Source organism: Toxotes jaculatrix, chromosome 5, assembly GCF_017976425.1.
Source record: "Toxotes jaculatrix isolate fToxJac2 chromosome 5, fToxJac2.pri, whole genome shotgun sequence".
Classification (NCBI taxonomy): domain Eukaryota; kingdom Metazoa; phylum Chordata; class Actinopteri; family Toxotidae; genus Toxotes; species Toxotes jaculatrix.
The window spans coordinates 28,626,552-28,647,059 of NC_054398.1; the positions used below are offsets into that span (position 1 = coordinate 28,626,552).

Below are 20,508 nucleotides of genomic sequence, written 5' to 3' on the forward strand. Positions count from 1 at the left end.
GGGAACAAAACTGGTCCAACACTGAGAGCGTGATTATCATCCAGCAGCAGCAGTAATCAGATGCATTCATCATAACACAGCTCTCAGCTCCAACAACAGTGATAACTACTCCAACTCAAAAGCCTCCTCACCCATGTCTCATTTCCAGAATATTTGCCCCCTTCACTTTTCTCACCTTTTGTGACGTAGATTCAATTTTAAATGGACAGTTTTTTTTTAATGTTTAAAAACTGAAACCAATTCAAAGGTATTCAGAGCCTTTGCTGTGATGCTTCAAACTGTGGCCAGGCACATCCTGTTTGCTTTAATTATCCTTTGATTAGAGTCCAACTGTGACTGAACTGAACTGAAAGGGTTGGACGTGGTTTAGAAAAGCACACACCTGACACAGCATGTCCCAGCTAAAACATGTTTTCACTCACTGAGCGTAGACTGATGGGGAAAATGGCAACTTCGTCCATTTAAAATAAAAATCTACAACAGAATCATGTGCTAAAAGTGAAGGGTTGAATTAAAGCAATGATGCATTTGATTTGATTTGATTTGATTTAATCCATGAACTTTGAGTTAAGCTTTTCTCTTCAGACCTTGGAGAGGTGGGCATTGACCCTGTTGCTATGGATGATCACATGCCATGAATGAAGTTACTCACTAACTGAAGTGATTGGTTGACAGGTGATCGATCTGTGTTTGGGAATAATTATCACAGGATTACACACATAAACAGCATTTTACTGAATTTAAATCCAGTATTGAATCCACTTATCAAATCTGAGTCCTTTCAAATCTCTTATCAAGTCTCATCAGGTTTAACTTTCAACATATGCAAAGAACTAAACGCTCAAAATGGCTCAAACTGGAACCAGATCTAAAGTGGAACCTGCTGCGAGAACCAATCCCTGTACATGAAGGAAAAGCAGATCAACATTTCACTTTGTGTGGAGCAGGTCTGATCAGGCACTGAGTGAAAGCACCTGTGGCAGTGGAGCTGCTCTGACTGAACATTTGAGAAGCTCTGCACCTGCTCACACCTGGACTCAGATGAGCAGACTCAGATGTTGGAGGTGGCTGCACTCCTGGCAGTTTTATGTCATCATTCCTGTTGGCACAGAGTCACCTCAACAAGTCGTTCAGACACCAACAGTGGGATCATGTTCACACAAACACACTGTCTTCTCTTTATGTCTGAACCTGACAGATGAAACAAAAGCCAGAGGTCTCGTCTGTGTTTAAACTAGCCTCTGTTCCACTGTCTCTGACCTGACAATGATTTTTATTTTCATCTCTCTAAAACAATAAATCATGGCGGGGAGGTTTTTTCAGGGTGAACATCTGCAGCTGTGCAGCCTGGTCAAAGGTCAGCACCTCTTCAGACGTCTCGAAACAATGAGAGATTTACAGACCTGCAGTGAACATTTTAAACATTTATTCGTAAACTTGAGTTTGTACAGTTTTTTATCCTAAATGGAAATGAAGCAGATGAGGACACAAGGGAGGATGTTACTGCCTTTGTTTTATACACTGGAGCTTTGGCTGCAGCTGATCCGTAATTATTCTCATTATGGTTCAAAATCATTCAGTCCATAAAATGTGAAAATGCCCTGAGCAACTTTCCACAGACTAAGCTGAATACATACAACACAAGGTGATTACACACCTGTATGTGGAGTTTCTCTCTGTATCAGGTATCTGCAGCTGCAGGAGAGATGGACCCAAAGGGACGTAGCATCACTGAACATAGTGACGTGGGAATCGAAGGTTTTCTGCTGTTTGTCTGAACATGTGAATCCTTCCATCCTCAGTCATTATTTTTAACTCCGGTTCAACTCATCTGAAGGAATGGATTGTTATATAAATCCATTTCAGTTCATTCAGCAGTTTGGAGAGCAAACTGATATCTCCTCATTAACAAACACGTGTTAATATTTTAACAATATTTCTTATCTTTATTTCAATCTTTCTGTATTTTGCAGACAGGATCAAAGAGTTCTTCACTGAGAACCAGAGAAATTACACAGCGGAAGCAGAATGTGATGCAGTATTTCATGTTCCTGTGCTGATACTTTGTGCTGGCAGGCAGATTGTTTCTGACATCAAAGCTGCTCCGCATGAATAAAACATCTGTCCCTCACAACTCGCCTTTGATCAAATATTTGGTGGCATTCTCCTGAGATTCCCACAATGACAGTGGGAATGTGACATAATCTCTGAGATTAGATCTGTAAAGATGCCCAGAGTGGCACTGCCCCATATCACACAACGACCGTAATCATACATGTGTGGGGACGTTTGCACCCTGTTGAAGAGCCAATAACCATCATGACCATTATTACTCAGAGTACTCAGTATTCCCTCCGCCTGGAGCCCAGGTTTGGAAAAGTTCTTCATCACTTAATTCACTTTAAGCAGCTGTTAATCCTAAAACTATTTTATTTCCTGCATCATTGGACAGTTTTAATGTCCCGACTCTTCAGCAGCACTTAGCATCCAAAAAAATACACAGCTCATAAACAGCTCACATTTAGCTCAGAAAATGCTCAAAGAAGAAGCAGCTCGTGGCTGCTCAGTCCCCTAAAGCTGCAGTTTAATAATGTGAAATATTTACACAGTTTAATCTGTCTGGATCAAAGTCTGCAGGAAAAAATGTCTGTGATTTTATTTGAACTTGCAAAGTACAGTAGTTCATGAGAAAACAGTGGAAAAGCCGTATCCTGAAATTTTAAAAGCTGAGGCTGATTTTGTTGTAAAACTTTATTTTCAACAAAGCCCATGAGAGGACAGAGGAACACACACACACATGCTTGTACATCTACGCTTGTACATCTATCTCTGTGAGGACACTCATTGACATAAGTCGAAAGACATACATTTTTCTTGTCTGTTGAGGAAGAGAAACACTGTTTTTAATTCTTTTTTTTTTTTTTTTTTAATCTTTTCTCTGTTAGTTCAGAGAAACATTCACAAACTTATTTATCCAACCTCAGGATTAAGCCATGTTTATTTCATGGTAATGATGTCCGATGAAATTCTTACCATGAGCTGTCCCAAAAAAAACGGTAACCAACCACTAAATGAGAACTGTTGGTACCAAGCTCACCATGACTCATCCATGAAGCTGAGACACATTTTGTCCTCTCAACAAATTAAATTCAGCAGGAACATGCTGTTAGGTGAAATAACTGCCCTGGTGGTGCAGTCTGTCCAACACCTGCACTCTCAGAGCGCAGCTGGACAAGAAGTACCAAGGTGATTTAAACTGGAACACATCATTTTAACCTGGATTAATGAAGTCATGTATTGAGAGCGAGTGATAGGTGTGCCGACAATAGACTGGGTGACAAATGAGAGATGAAAATTAGTTAAGCTTAATTATCCTGAAGCTAAGTTTTTTAAATTTAGAGGCGACGCTTTGTTTCCTGTTAAAAGAGCAGTTCAGCTCCAGTCAGCACCGTCTGCTGATTCACATCCAGAGGTTTAATCTAAAAGGTCACATGATTAAAGGCACATAAAGGAAACTATTATACTATTATAAAATATTTCTGTTTTTTGTACTAACAAATGTTTTGCAAAGATGAATCGAGATTGTAAACAGACATTTACTGCAGAGCACCTGACTTGTAAACATGCATTAAACACTGTATGTACAGTATGTAAAGGATTCACTTTAAGCTTTGTTTGCGGCTACATGCTCAGAATCTCGTCACCAAACATCATTTATATGGTTAGAAACTGAAACAAAGTTCAAACTGGACTAAATATCACTGAAACGTTTAACAAACATTTAGAAATCTTTTCTACTTTGTGCATTTTTCAGCTGCTGCAAAAAGAATTGGAAAATTAAATCAACAAGCCTCCCCTTTCATTTATCTTCATTCAATCCTGTTTTTTTCTGGCAACCTGAGCTGAGCCACTGAAGGCCGATCAGTTTGCGCCTACACCGGCCAGATGGTCAAACTGTGATCAGTTTTCACTGAGGTCACAGAAGGTGTTGAAAAGTTAAGTGAGAGAAGCTGCTTCTATTTCCATCCACTGGAAGTGTGAAAGCCTCACTGACTTCCTGAATCATGTTTTGAGTCAAACAACTGTGCCGAGGCTCCAGAATCCAGCATTTACCTCGTTATCCTCCTCTGTTTACCTCAGACAGAGCAGCAGCCTGTTAATGTCTCCACTGCTTCAGACAGACCCAAAGCTCCAATATCTCATCCTCTGCCTCATCTTCCAAAGCTATGATTAGTTTCAGTGACGGCCATTTTGTCTGTTCATTCCTTTTCTCCTGTTTCTTCGTGTCCTGTTTAATCAGGTGGTTGAACATCGTGAAGCCAGTCAGAGCCTGTGGCCTGGCTGAGAACAGGATGACTCATAACATACACTACTTTTTCTTTTCCACAAAACCTCTTCCAATAAAACCTCTTCAATTGAGAAAGTGGGTATTTATTTAAAAGATTCAAACTATTTCTCATTATGTGGAGTCTCACAGGCAGAATGTAAATCAGTGTTTCATAAGCTGAATAAAATCTTTGTGTAAACTGTGTCAAAGACGGTTTATTTATCTCTAAAGTCATTTATCTGTGATTATTCCCATTTTCTCGATCAACTGATGAACTGTTTGTTCTTTAAAATGGAAGAGAAAAAAAATTCCCTTCATCATTTCCCCAATCGACGTGTTTCACTTGCATGTTTTCTCTGAGTATTCACGTCTGAACAGCTGGAGCCAGAGAACTTTATTCATGTTTTCTTTTCTGAGTTTATGTTTGTTTGAACTTGTTTTGTTCCAGTCTTTGTTTCCCAGAATCTTTACAGTGAAGGTGGTGAGTGCTGAGTTAGAATGACCTATGGAGCCATAATGAGCAGATTGATGGGAAATACACCAGGTTTACAATTTACTTTTAAGACCTTGAAGGTGACCGACGTGTTCGATCAGTCTCTTGTGATGTTGCAAATAATGATTTCTGTCTCTGCAGCAAAGGCAGCAGTACCATTCTTTTCATACAGAGAGGCCAAAGATCTCAGAGATGAGGCTAAGGTGGAGAATGGAGAGAACAAAGCCTTACTCTGAAACAACAGAAAACTCACATATGTCCTACTGTCAAACACCAGTGATGCTTTAACTATGAAAATCACCTTTTTCTGATCTTTACCAGTAGATTCAGATTAATGAAACCAGACTCCAACCTCAGAGGGGACCGATCAGAAAACAGATTCATTTGTTTCTCATGGGCATTTTTGGAAGACATTGATGGACAATTTTGTCTTCCAGCTTTGAGGACGCGTTGAATATGAAAAGTAAACAGAGGAATTAGAAAAGAGATTAAGGCAGAGGCAGAGCAGACAAACAGCTGAGCAGTAATTAAAGTAAACTCATCACCGAGAGACTCCCCTGGTAAAACTGGCAGCGTCCTCCGAGCTTCAGAGCACAAAATGCTTGACTTCCATCCATCCGTCCTCCTGTGGCTCCGCTCCTGTTTGGCTAGACCCAGGAACACACAGCAGCTGGATGGCTTCTCAGCCTCACAGCTGCCAACCTCATAGCACTAGTTACAAACAACTGGTGTTTTAGGTCATTTAATTAGTCCCAGCTAGCTTGCACCCAGTAAGAAAGCTGTGCAGGAGAAGGCTCCCCAGAGTGTGTTGTTGTACAGGGAAGTTCTGGCTGGAAGAAGAAGAAGAGCTCAGCAGGCAGAGGCTGTGTACTCAAACCCTTCACCGCTGCTGCTTCTTTATCTCCTTCACTTTTTTCCTACTAGTAATAATAATAATGTCAGGGGAAACAGAGAGAAATAGAAACAGGAAAGTCACAGCCAAGCTGACCTCAAGAACTGCACTGAAACAAAACCCAGAGCCATCAGTGGGTTTTGCTTCAGCCAGTCAGGACAAAGGCTCACTGTTAAAGCAGAAACACCTGTATGATGTCATGCAAAGCTGAACAACAATGCAGTAAATAACCACCTTCTGTCCAGTTTATGTTCAGGAAACTGTTTTAACTGTCCATAGGGCTGGATGAAAAGTAATATATAATTTCACTTCTTTAATTAGTTTCCACCAGTATTTCTGGGTTTTGTGTAACCACAGGGTAGTAATGAAATTCATCATAGAGCAGGACGAGACTGAAAACACGCCCCAAGCCCACTTTCACAGCAGACATTAGAAAAATATTCATATATTCATGAGCGGAGAATCCAAAACAACATTTAAACTAAAGGTTCATTTTCAAAATCCCATTCACTCAGGGGAAAAACATCTCCTGACATTCATTTCATTTGAATGCTGGTTAAGAACCAACCATGGCTTTGGCTCCCGATTATTCAGCCTCCCACATTTCCACACCTCTGTCTTTCTCTTGATGAACTCAAGATCAGTAAACATCTGAAACTTGATGGCTTTGTTTTATTCTATATAATATTAAAAATAGATGTGCTTTCTGTCCATCAGGTTTTCTATACAGTGGCAAGCGAGAGATGAGATACATGATGATGTATCTCATCAACGAAACCACAGCGGAGAAGCGCGGCAGGAACACCCCAGTAAGGCAAAGCAGCAGTATTTCTTGCTCCGTGCTGGACAGAGCAGCCAGCAAATAGTCGTCTGTATTAACAAAAAGAAGGAAACAAAGTTAACCAAGCTACACATGAATGGCACATGCAGGTTCATTGCATCAGACGCACCGAGATGTACATACCGATCAGGCTACGTGTGATCACCTGAGAAAGAGAAGCGAGGGCGTGTCCACTCGACAACAGTGGAGGCTAACAGCAACCTGCAGCTAATTTGCAGCACTGGGTATTAACCCATGAGCTACGCACGTCGGTGGAGGGCCTGCAGTTCGGCGTCTGCACCAGCGACAACAGGGAGGAAGGAAGCGGGCGACCAGGAAGTGGGCCTCAAAGCCAGGAGCAAGAGAAGGTCAAGATGGCCACAGCACCCTTTTATAGAGTGCCCTCATGTGGTGATAGGCTAACGAGGACCGAGGTGAACAAAACTGTGCAAACTAATAAAAATAATAAAATAATAATAATTAATAATAAAAAGAAATAACTATTTTATCCCCACTGAAGCTGAATGATATATATTTAGTTTTCTTATGCCTCCACGCTGGCGATAGCCAAGGCCGGAGGCATTATGTTTTCATTATGTTCCATCGCATATTCTTATACGCGCGAAATCTGAAGAACGCTTTGATGGTCACTATGACCATATTTATGTTTTGCATGGTAATGCGATATTGTAAGAACTATTTGAGGGTTGGCTTTCAAACCTTGCACAAATGTCAACCTCTACATCTGTTATAAACAGGGACCCAACCACACGGAGGCGTACCACCGCCATGCAGTACTTCTAGTTTTAATTCCAGTTTTAATTCTAGCATCTGGACAACATACATTATCGTCAGCAGTCATCCACAGTTTTATTTTCAACAGCTGTGAAGACATTTAGTCATTTGGTTCTTACTCAGATTCAGTTGGACCTGGAACAGATGTTGTGTGCAGCTGGGACACTGACATGTTTCTAATTTTCATGTAAACTGGCTGCAGTTAGAGACCAGCTGGGTTTCAGCTGGGTTCAGACTCCTCTGTGTTTTACACACCTCCCCTGGCGCCTCTCATCGCTGCAGCATCAATCCAACAGCTTTATATGTGTCTGCCTTTAAGGCCCCTAACATACGCTGTCCCAAAGGTCTCTGACGAATTCCATCATTTTCCAAAGACTCAGATCCAAATCTATCAGCTCCTCAGGCCTCTGCGGGTTTTCTTCACAGCTTCCTTGTCACCTTTGAAGTTGCAACCTTCACGTCTCATCTGCTTGTTGTTTATGTGACCCGTCGACTGAAGATGTGGATCACACTTTGCTCATGTTTATTTTTTTCATTTCAGATTTTCCAGCTCATTTTCTACCCATGTTTTATCTAACATCGCAGACACAGTTATGAAGTTATGAAATCATCTGAACACAGCGGTACAGAAAATACCTTGAACATGAATTCAGATTTTTTTTTTTTTTTATTTAAAATAAAAGTAACAACACTGCAATGCAACAGAGCTTTTTATACTGACCAGGCATAACATCATGAGCACTGACAGGTGAAGTGAATAACACTGATTATCTCTTCATCATGGCACCTGTTAGTGGGCGGGATATATCAGGCAGCAGGTGAACATTTTGTCGGCCAAGTTGATGTTAGAAGCAGGAAAAATGGGCAGGTATAAGGATTTGAGTGAGTTTGACAAGGACCAGACTGTGATGGTTAGACGACTGAGTCAGAGCATCTCCAACACTGCAGAACCTGTGGGGTGTTCCCAGTCTGCAGTGGTCAGTATCTATCAGAAATGGTTCAAAGCAGGAACAGTGGAGAACCAGTGACAGGGTCATGGGCTCACTGATGCACATGGGGAGCGAAGGCTGGTCAGTGTGGTCCGATCCAACAGATGAGCTACTGTTGCTCAGATTGCTGAAGAGGTTAATGTAGGTTCTGATAGAAAGGTGTCAGAGTGCATCGCAGTTTGTTGTGTATGGGGCTGCATAGCCTCAGACCAGTCAGGGTGCCCATGCTGACCCCTGCTAACTTGAAATGGCATTCGTCTGAAGAAAAGGTATTGGTGGCCTTGCCAGACCATGATTTTGTGTCACCATGGGCTGGCTCAGCGACAAAGACTAAAACAAACCCCAGAATTTTCTTTGAATAAAATATGTAGAAATTTGTACAGAGGCCAAAGTGTGCTGCTGATGGGTGTTCATTTAGGGAGACAATAACCACATGGGACAGTATGAGTACAGGATGTCTTCAGGGCATCAGGATCTATTAAGTCCTGTCTTGAGGAGCCTCCTCACTGCTGGGGTGACATCTGCTCCTGAACGCCTCACTGTCATTCCCTCCACACAGGACGCCTTCACTGTCAGCAGCAGATGTGGCCTGTCAGGCCTCATTAACACACACCGTGAACTCAGATTGCTCTTTGAGCTTTGGCAGATTTCACCTCACTGAAGGATTCTGTTATCGACCAATCATGGGCCATTTTCACAAGCATGCCTGTTCTTGAGTCCTGACATTGCTGCAAATCCAGAAACATTTTTAAGCGTCAGGTTGTAACAGCTCCTGCATCAGTGACGCCACCTGTGCAGCCGGAGTGAAACAGGCCTAAATTTAGCTGTCATGAAGGTGTGTTTTTCTGTGTGGCTGCTCACAGTGACACCAACACTCAGGAGCCCTCAGTAGCCTGGATGGCATTAGTATTACCAGGGGAGCTCAGTGAGATGATTTCCCTCCTGCACACTGGTTATTTCAGTCAGCCATCCGGACAGAGAAGTAATTTCCTCAGGGACTGTGATAAACCAGCGACCTGCCGCTCTTTGTCACCCACAGAGCAGCAGAACAGGCCAGAGCTTGAAACACAAGAGGATCCCATTCACTCGAAAGCCTCAGCATCCATCTTTTCCTTTCTCCTTGACTTCTTTAAGACAATTGCACATTTTAATTTGTACTTTGGTTGTTTTGGAAGTCACGACCACCTGCTTTAGGTTTTGTTGTGTTTCTCTTCAGATCTCAACGAGGCAAAGAGATTTCAACATGTCATGTCATCATCTGCCGCTTGTCTGGGTCCAGGCCCAGGTCGCGGGGGCAGCCCGCCCAATTCACAATGCACCGAAGGCCTATGGCACCTCCACGGGTGGTGAGCCCATGGGAGGTGGTGCCACCCGGAGTGGGATGAGATTTCAACATGAAGGTTTTAATAAAGATTAGAATAAACTAAATTAATCGATCAATAGACAGGTGGATGAGCAGACTACAAACAAACCAGACACTTTCACTGAAAATAATCAGAAGAAAAAAGTATAACAGCAAAATATAAACGTGGAGAGACACTGTAGATAGACCTTCCTCTGAGCTTTTGCTCCATGCTGACATGATTCACCACATCATTCATGCTGCATATCTCCTATTCTAGCACACATACAGACATGGATCTACTGGATCCAAAGAGCCATGAAAGCATCCCCACACTATCACATCATCACACCAGCAGCATCAGACTGAAAACTCTGGAGACTGCTGTGTGTGAAAATCTCAGGAGATCAGCAGATTCAGAAAAACCCAACAATCAAAGTCACTGAGATCATATTTCTTCATTCTGATGTTTGACATGAATCACAGCTCCTGACCTGTGTCTGCTCTGCTGCCACATGATTGGCTGATTGGACAACTGCATGCATGAACAGGTGTTCCTCATTATAAAGTGCTGGGTGTAGAGAAAGAGCTGCAGGGAAAATCTTTGGAAAAACTGTTTTGTGGGTTTAATGTTCTTTGACATTCTGTGTGTGCGAATGAATCATTTCCCATCAGGAGAAAATGTTAAAGGTCTCAAAAATACAGTGTTTTAACATACACTGTAAAAGCCTCTGTACACTGTTGGTGAGCTGAGGAATTAGAACATAGACTCAGACATTTCGACATGTCACAGCAGGAAAAGCTCAGGTGGAACTAATAACATTAACGCCGGCTGCATCCAGTTTAGCTGTGTCAGGTGCAGGGAGCTGGTGTTGTGTATGCAGCTTCAGTGGTTTTGCTCACAGGGACAGAGCCAGCATTAATGTTATTAGTTCCACCTGAGCTTTTCCTGCTGTGACAAGTCAAAACTTATGCTGCGTAAAAAGGCCTTTCCTTTATGAACTGTGCTTACAGCAGCATTTTGTTGAGTACAGTCTCCATATTGTTCAGTTTTTCTCGCTGCTATAAATTTGTTTTTTTTCAGTCTCTCTTTCTAAGGGGGGTGACCCACCTGTGTCCCAAAACCCAGTCTCGTGTGGTTTTGTGCCCATCACATTCAACTGGATTCATTTTTGTCTCACCTGCTGGGTTTTGTCCAATTAACTGGCCAATTTAAATGTTTCATATGTGAACAGCCCCCTCCGTCTTCATGCACCTCCATCTCCAAAGTTAGATCCTGTTTCTATCTCACTGAATAAAGTTCACATTTCCCAGTAAAAAAAGTGGATGATCTAATGTCCACACGACCATGGCTCTCCAGTACACGTCCTCGCAGCTTCTCTGACTCAACCACCGTACACCTTCCTTAACGGCCTTCAGCCGACAGTTCTGCCTTCTTCGACGTCGCCCCTATATCCACATAGGCTCCTGTCGCAACTTTTCCTACAACTTCTCAGCCGAAAACAACATTCCTTCACTCTGGACAGACCGTAACTCCTGCTCTTCTGCGCTACGCCACCAAAACGTCCGACTGCGTCATCCAAGCACCCATCACCTGACTCCAATCAACATTCTGCCAGCGCCAACTTCCACCTCAACAATTTCAAAGCAAAAGCCCCTCAAGACAGCATTATTCAACACCAGGTCTGGCAGGCATTGCTGTCATCCACGACGACCTCCCCCTCCGCCCCCTATTCATCCCTGCTGCTTCATCTTTTGAACACTTGGTCTTCAGACTCCCTGGCCCAAAATCACTCATAGTTGCCATTATCTACCATCCACCTAAAACCACTTAATCCTTCCTCTCTGACTTCACTGACTTTTTCACCCAGCTGTCTTCCGTCTCACCATCTCTCCTCCTCCTTGGAGATTTCAACATCCACATCAATTCACCAAAATGCAAACTCACAGCTGACTTTTTGGACTGCTTCAACCTCACCCAACCTATAAATTCCCCCACCCACACCCGCGGACACATCCTGGACCTGGCCTGCTCAACAGCCTGTCTCTCTATACAAAAATCTCTCACTAACCACCAATTTCTCGCTATCACTATGGACATCAACATCCCCATCCCCCACTCCAAACACACACGCACAATTACCTTCTGCAACCTTAAATCTCTCTGCCCTACCTCCCTCTCATCTTCCATATCTTGCATCATCATGGCCTCCTCCCTCCCTCCAAATCCAACTCCCTCTGAACTTGCTGACCTCTACAACCAGACTCTCTCCACTTGCCTCAACAAACTCGCCCCCCTTAAGACAAAAACTGTTTCTTTCTCCCACTCTGCCCCATGGTACGCAACTACACAACCTCAAAAAGAAACAAAGACATCTGGAACGCCTAAGAAAACGGGACTCTCTGTCTATGTCCAAGCCCTCAAAGACCATGTCATCATGTACAAAGCTGCCCTCAATTATGTCCACTCCAACTCCTCAAACCCTCACACTCTGTTTTCCACTATCAACAAGCTAACCAAACCAAAGGACAATATCACAGTCACCTTCACTACAGACAAATGCAACAACTTCCTGTCCTCCTTTCACTCAAAAATTGACTCAATACACAGACAATTTGCCTCCGCCCCCTCTTTCGCAGAACCAGAACTCAACCCATCTACCAGTCATAGCCTCTCATCCTAATCAACCCTATCACCATCCGACATCTCCAAACTTTTCTCCACCACGAAACTCACCACCTGTCACCTGGATCCCATCCCATCATCCCTCATTAAAGCCTGTCTCCCCTCCCTCATCCCACTCATCACCAACATCATAAGCACTTCCCTCACCACTGGTTCTGTCCCACCTTCACTCAAACTTGCTGCAATCAGTCCTATCCCAAAAAAAAACCTGACCAGAACCATAACAACCTCGACAACTTCAGACCCATCTCCAACCTCCCACTGCTCTCCAAAATACTGGAACGCTTTGTCTTTACACAATTCCAGCAATATCTCCACTCCTGCCAGTCTTTTGAAATATTCCAAACCAGTTTCCACACCCACCACAGCACTGAAACTGCTCTTCTGAAAGTTACCAACGACCTCTTCCTTGCTGCCGACTCTGGTTTCCTCAGCATCCTCCTCCTTCTTGACCTCAGCACCGCTTTTGACACCATCGACTATTCCATCCTACTCAACCGCTTACAAATGTCCCGTGGCATCACTGGTTCAGCATTCACCTGGTTCACCTCCTACCTTTCAGATCATCACCACTACATCTCCATCAACAACTGTAAATCCCATACCACCCTAGTCACTCACGGAGTACCCCAAGGCTCGGTGCTTGGTGCACCCTCGCTTTCAAATCCCACATCAGTAACATCACCAGGACATCCTTCTTCCACCTCCGCAACATTGTCCGTCTTCATCCCTCCCTCTCTCACTCTACTGCAGAAATACTCATCCAGGCCTTTATAACCTCCAGACTCGACTACTGCAATAGCATTCTTCACAGACTTCCCTCTACCGACCTCCATAAACTTCAATACATACAGAACTCAGCTGCCCGACTGCTCACCCACACTCGCTCCAGAGACCACATCACCCCCATCCTCAAACAGCTCCACTGGCTCCCTGTCCAATATTGCATCCAATACAAACTCATCGTCATCACCTACAAAGCCTTAAATAACCTCGCTTCCCCCTACGTTACTGATCTTCTCCACCGTCATTCCCCCACCCACTGTCTTCGATCATCGGACTCAAACATCGTGGCCCCAATCACTAGAACTAAGCACCAAACCTTGGGTGACTGAGCCTTCACTGCTGCCGCCCAACCCTTTGGAACTCCCTCCCTCACCAAATCAGAAATTCAGACTCACTACAGACCTTCAAATCCCAGCTCAAAACCCACCTGTTCAGACTGGCATTCCCCTGAACCACTTCATCTCTCCACCACTTGTCATTTTTTATTACTGTAAATACTATTGTTACCACTTTTGTTTACTGTTGTTTCCACTGTTTGTCTACTGATGTTCCCACTGTTCAGCATCTTTGAGCACCTGGAAAAGCGCTATACAAATCTGATGTATTATTATTATTAGTATTATTATTATTATAACTCTCAGTACCCGACTGTTATTTCATCTCAGCTCTCACAGATTCTCTCTACAGAAAATCTTCCTTTCTTCCTTTACTAAAAAATGCTTCGAAGTAAAAGTAGTGAAAAACTGTGATCTCTCATTTCCAAAAGTCTGAATTCAGCAGAAGCAGCAAATACAGCTACAGGGTGAGTCGCTATGATCTCTGCACTAAAGGATTTGGGATTGGTAGTCTTCCTGCACCCCCTCCCTGACCAAGGCCCTTCTTGTCTAGTTACTCAGTTTGGATGGAGGTCCGACTCAAGGAAGAGTCCTGGAGGTTCCAAACTTCCATTTCACAGTGACTGAGGCCTCTGTGCTGCTGGGAACACCCCAAGCTTTAGAAGTGGTTTTACACCTTTGCCCTGATCTGTGTCATCATGGTTTAATCACAGAGGTCTGGAGGCAGGTCACGGACTCTGTGGATGGTTTATGTCCTGACATGCAGTGTGAACTATGGGACCATATGCAGGTGTGAGCCTTTCTCAACTATGTCCAGTCAGTTCAGTTCACCACAGGTGGACTCCAGTCAGGTTCTCGAAACGTCAAGGGTAATTAAAACAAACAGGAAGCACCTGGCCATAGTCTGGAGCCACAGCAGAGGCCCTGAGTACTTTTAAATTAGAGATTTCAGTTTTTGGATTTTTAAGCAAAGTGCAGTCGTTGTGGGTTATTGATTATAGTTTGGTGGCTTAGATGGCACACACAAACACACATATGTATATAAACAAAAAGAGAAGCCCACAGTTTGTGCATCGGTGTCTTTCTTGTAAGATCAAACTGGTTTGGAAACATGCTCATCAAATGATGAGGGTCTTTAAGGAAGTGATTAGTGTTTCAGCCTTTGTCTAATTTTATTTTATTATTATTATTTTTTTTTTTGGTTGATGTTGTGCTTACATTGTACAAGTTCTTATATGAATTCATAAGGGAAATGTAAACTACACACACACATACAGATCACGCAGAAACACTGTGTTTCTACATGTCACTGCTCTGGTGTGTTTTCATGCACAGATCTGTTGATTTTCACATCTGTCACCTACATCAACCAGCACAGACACACAGAAAGCTGCTGCACCACAGGGAAGAAAAATCATTCAACCAGAGAAGAAGACACTGGTGACGGCACAGTGTGTTGAACCCGACAAGGTCCTGTTTGTTCGTCCTGAGAGTCTGAGTGCTGAGCGATTCCACCTGGAGAGCTGAGGGTTAATTGAGTTCAGGTTGTGAGTTTATCACAGTGACTGTTGGAGCTTTCTGAATGAGCACATTGTTTGACCTGTGTTTGTGAACATATTTGTGCAGAGATTAGTACAAAGGCTTTAATAAATGTGTGAAAACTGGTGTGAAAACAGGTTAATTGTAATTTTAGGTTTGGGGAAATTAATCTTTTTTTAAAGTAGCTAATGACTTTTTGTTCTTTTTCATTTTAACACTGACATCATTTTAAAAATACTAAGATGACTGCCACAACAATTACTTTGTCCACAGACAAATGCAAGACTACAGCTATTACTCATGTGTTTTTATTTTTTGCTTAATGACAGATGAAACTTGGAGGGAAAAATAGATTTTTTTATGAGATTAATATTTTAAAGGAGAAAAAGACATTTGTGCAGCTGGAAGGCTGAAAAAGAAATGCCTGAGGTTTTGACAGATAAAGTCTCTGCAGGATTCATGTGGACACGTTGCATATGGTCCATCCATCAACCTGCAGCCCAGAGCTCAACTCAGGTCACGATCCAGGAAAATGAAAACATTACACCATCTGTGGTGGAAGATGGAAATATCGGCAGCTTTGTCACACAAACATGATGTGAATTTGAACGTTGATTCACAGTGTTGAGGACAGTGCATGCCGTCTGTCCACTGCCTGAAGGTCTGAGCTTTAAACAAAGAGCTTGTTAGTTTCTTTTTTAACTGTTTGTTGTCACAGTGAGGAAATAAGGTCTTGTTATAATATGTCTGTCTCCATTCGCTGTCCCCCGCCTTTCGCCCCCCCGAAAGATTCTCTGGTGAGTCTGACAAATGCAGGTCTTTTATTATTGACTGCGAAATGCATTTTGAACTATCGCCCTCAGCATTTCCCTCGGATCGTTTCAAAGTGCTGTTCATGATTTCCTACCTCACCGGGAGGGCGAAGGCGTGGGCTACAGCTGAGTGGGCCCGGGGTTCTTCAGTTTGCCAGTCTCTCAGTGGATTTACTGAGGCACTGAAGCTTGCTTTTGACCCTACTTCTTCGGATCGAGATAAGGTGAGACAACTTTGCTCGATCAAACAAGGTTTGGACTCAGTCTGCGATTATGCCATCCGCTTTTGCACCCTGTACACTGACAGTGGATGGAATGGTACTGCCTTGTACGACATTTTTCTGAAAGGACTTTCTGACCAGATTCAGGACTTATTAGTTCCCATTGATCTGCCCGCTGATCTTGACTCCCTGATTTCCCTAGCCATAAGAACAGACAATCGACTATGTGAGCGCGCTAGAGACCACCAGACACCATCAGTGGTACGCCGTACTGTCTTCTCCTCGTCCAGCTGGTGGAGGTCTCTGCACTCCACACCTTCAGCTTCACCAGAGAAGGTGGACACGGGAAAGGAAGGGGAACCCATGCAACTTGGTCGAGCCAAGCTGTCCACTGAGGAGCGTCATCGCCGCCTTCAGGAAGTAAAGTGTTTCTACTGTGGACAGCAGGGTCACCTCATTTAGGGGTGTTCGGTAAAAGAAAAGGCTCGCCAGGAAAAAGGAGGGTCCTGGTGAGCCGATTCTCTTCATCTGACTACCCTCCCCGCACGCTGAGGTCCAGATGAAGCATCTCCACACCTCGATAACCATAGGATCACTCATTGACTCTGGGGCAGATGAGAGTCTTATGGACTGGGACCTAGCTAAAAAGCTTAAGTTAAAGTCTGAAGTTTTGCCCCAGCCGTTAGAAGCCAGTGCTCTGGATGGGAGCCTGATTTTCAGGGTAACTCATAAGACTGAGCCTCTTGAGGTCAGGGTGGGTAAGCATTGTAGTCAAATGAGCTTTCACTTATTCCACTCTTCTCGACACCCCCTCATTTTGGGTTTCCCCTGGTTGAAAAAACATAATCCTCAAGTAGACTGGAGTACGGGGAAAGTTTTAGGCTGGTCAGAGAACTGTAATAATGTGTGTTTTGTACCTGGTGATGAGAAGTTACCTTGTAAGCTCTCTCCTACCACTGCTGAGACTGTCTCTGATAAACCTGATCTGTCATCTATTCCAGAGTGTTACCATGACATGAAGGAGGTATTTAGTAAAAGTAGAGCCTCATCCCTTCCTCCTCATAGACCCTATGATTGATCCATTGATTTGGTTCCGGGGGCACCTATTCCCAAGGGAAGAATCTACTCCATCTCGGGTCCAGAAAAACAGGCCATGGAGGACTACATCGAAAGTTCCCTGAAGGCAGGTCTCATTCACCCCTCCTCTTCCCCAGCTGGGGCAGGGTTCTTTTTTGGGGGAAAGAAGGATGAGTCCCTCCGACCCTGTATTGACTATAGCCCACTCAATGACATTACCATAAAAAAAAATCGCTATCCTTTGCCTCTCATGTCTTCTGCCTTTGAGCAGGCTTCAGCAGGCTAAAGTTTTCATAAAGTTGGACTTGAGAAATGCCGACCATTTGGTCAGAATAAGGGAGGGAGATGAATGGAAGAATGGTTTTAACACTCCCAGTGATCACTATGAGTACCTTGTTATGCCTTTTGGTCTGACTAATGCTCCTGCTGTATTCCAGGCTATGATAAATTATGTTCTCAGAGACTTCCTGAATCGTTTTGTGTTCGTCTATTTAGACGACATCCTGATTTTTTCACCAAGATGTTGACACCCATGTCTGCCATGTTCACCAGGTTCTCCAGCAGCTGCTGAAGAACCAGTTGTATGTGAAAGCCAAAAAGGATAGGATAGGATAGGAACTTTATTGTCACTTGCACAGAAGTACAGGCGAAATTTCGGGGAGCGTGTGTGCGTCAGTCTATGAGAAGTGTTTGCGATTTGTATGACCGAGACTGCCAGGATGTTTACAGGTCAGTTTATCAGTTGTCCTTGAAGTGGGATACGAGCTGCATAGGAATTTGATAGGAGCACAGCTGCTGAGCTATTCTTCTAGGCCGGGAGAGGGGGGGGGGGGGCGAGGGACAGAAACAATACAGCCAATATGCAAGAAGCCTGATGCCCTGTCCCATCTGTTTGACCCCTGGCCTTCTGCCAAGGAGCCTGAATCTATCCTACCACTGAATCGTGTGGTAGGGGCAAATAGAATCAGAGGTGAAGCGTGCAAATGGTGAGGCCCTGACACCTAGTGGATGTCCTGAAAATTGTTTGTTTGTCCCTGTTACCATGCATCCACAGGTGATCCACTGGGCTCACACCTCTTTGCTCACCTGCCACCCTGGGATTAAAAGAACTATGCATGGCATCTCACAGAGGTTCTGGTGGCCCTCAATGGAGCGAGAGGTGCGGGAATATGTGGAGGCATGCTCTGTCTGCGCCCGCAATAAGAACTCTTCCAGAGCACAGATGGGGTTGTTGCAGCCTCTCCCTGTGCCCACTCATCCCTGGGCTGATATCTTCTTGGATTTCGTCACGGGGCTCCCAGTATCTGAAGGTAACACCACGGTGCTCACTGTGGTGGACAGATTTTCTAAAATTACACATTTTATAGCCTTGCCCAAGTTGCCATCAGCTAAGGAGACAGCCGAGATCCTTATGACTCATGTGTTTCGCATTCACAGGTTTCCCAAAGACATTGTCTCCGACCGGGGGCCCCAGTTTGTCTCCAGGTTTTGGAAAGAGTTTTGTGGACTTATCGGCGCCACTGTCAGCCTCACCTCCGGCTACCACCCTGAGGCTAACAGCCAGACCGAACGCCTCAACCAGGAGTTGGAGACATGCCTCTGGTGCCTGGTATCGCAGAATCCGGCCTCCTGGAGCAAAAACCTGGTGTGGGTGGAATGCGCCCACAACTCTCTGCCCATGTCAGCCACCGGTTTGTCTCCATTCCAGTGTGTTTTTGGCTATCAACCTCCTATTTTTTCAGACACCGAAAAGGAGATCATCGTCCCATCAGCCCATGCCATGGTCTGGCGCTGCCGCCGCATCTGGGCAGCAGCCCGGAAGGTCCTGCTCCGCAGCGTGGATCGCATGAAGAAGGCCGCTGATCAGAGGTGGCGACCTGCCCCAGCATACCAGCCTGGCCAGAGGGTCTGGCTCTCAACATGGGACTTACCCCTCCACGTCATCTCCAGGAAGTTGGCCCCACGATTTGTGGGTCCTTTCCTGGTGTCCAAGGTGGTTGGTCCTTAAGCAGTGAGACTACGGCTGCCCTGATCCCTGAGGGTTCATCCTGCCTTTCATGTCAGTCGGGTTAAGCCTGTCAAGGAGAGCCCCATGGTTCCTGCTGCCAAACCTTCTCCACCTGCCCAGATGATCGATGGTGGTCCTGTCTACTCCGTCAAGTCCCTTCTGGCTGTCTGCAACAGGGGCCGGGGTAGACAAGTCTTGGTGGACTGGGAGGGCTATGGACCTGAGGAATGGTCGTGGGTTCCTGCGAGCTTTATCGTGGACCCTGACATTATTACAGACTTTTATGATCGGCACCCACAGGTACCAGGTCCGTCAGGAGCAGTCCCTGGGGGGGGGACTGCTCCTGCATTTAAGGTCTTGTTATGTTTTGTCCTGTGCTATGTTGTCTTGTGCATTCTGCTTTTATTTTGTAATCTGTTCTCCCTTTGTGTTTCAGGTAGCTTGCCCTTCCTCTTGTGTTTCTGCCAGTCTGATTGTCTTCCCCGCCCTGATTGTTTCCACCTGTTCCCCATTACCTAGTGTCTATATATTGTCTGCATCTCCCTTTGTTCTATGCCAGTTCGTCCTGTCTCTCGATTACAGCATTTCCCTCATTCTGTTATGTCATGTTCACAGTTTACTCATTCTAGCTTTTGTCTTGTTTTGTCGGTACTTTGTTTGGTTTATTTCATTATCAAGTATTTTTCCTCGCTAAGAGTGATTTTGTGTTTTTTAGTAGTCTTTCATTTTGTTTATTGACTTTTTGCCTCGCCACGAGTGAATTTTAGTTTTGAAATAAAGACTGTTATTTTGGACTCCTTTGTTAAGTTGTGCATTTGGGTTCAAACCTTGCTCAGTTGTGACAGTTTGTAGCAGGATGAGGTGTTTCATCTTTCCTCCCAGTGCGAGTTTGCACAGTTTTGTTCACCTTGGTCCTCATTGGCCTATCGCCACATGAGGGCACTCTATAAAAGGGTGCTGTGGCCATCTTAACCCTCTTTTGCTCCTGGCTCCGAGGCCCACTTCTTGGGTCACCTGCTTCCTTCCTCCCTGTCGTCGCTGGTGCAGGCCCTCCACCAATGTGCACGGCTCGTGGGTTCATTCCCAGTGCTGCAAATTAGCTGCAGGTTGCTGCTAGCCTCCACTGCTGCCAAGTGGACATGCGCTCACTTCTCTCTTCCTCGGGTGATCAAATGTAGCCTGATTGGTATGTATGCCTCGGTGCGTTTGATGCATTTAACCTGCATGCGCAATGTGTATGTAGCTTGGTTAACTTTCATCAACATTTCTTTTTTTTGTTAAATACAGAGGATTATTTGCCGGCTGCTTTGTACAGCACGGAGCAAGAAATACTGCTGCTTTGCCTTGTTTTGCCTTACAGGGGTGTTTCCGCCACTCTTCTCCGCT

The 20,508-nt window shown here is 44.5% G+C and overlaps 1 long non-coding RNA gene across 1 annotated transcript; it reads left to right on the plus strand.

The window, feature by feature from the left end:
* Positions 1–494: 494 nt before the first annotated feature.
* On the plus strand, positions 495–20,111 carry LOC121182460. The gene is made up of 3 exons (XR_005894118.1): positions 495–505; positions 17,252–17,261; positions 19,975–20,111. It is a non-coding gene; the product is annotated as an uncharacterized LOC121182460 (long non-coding RNA).
* Positions 20,112–20,508: the final 397 nt, after the last annotated feature.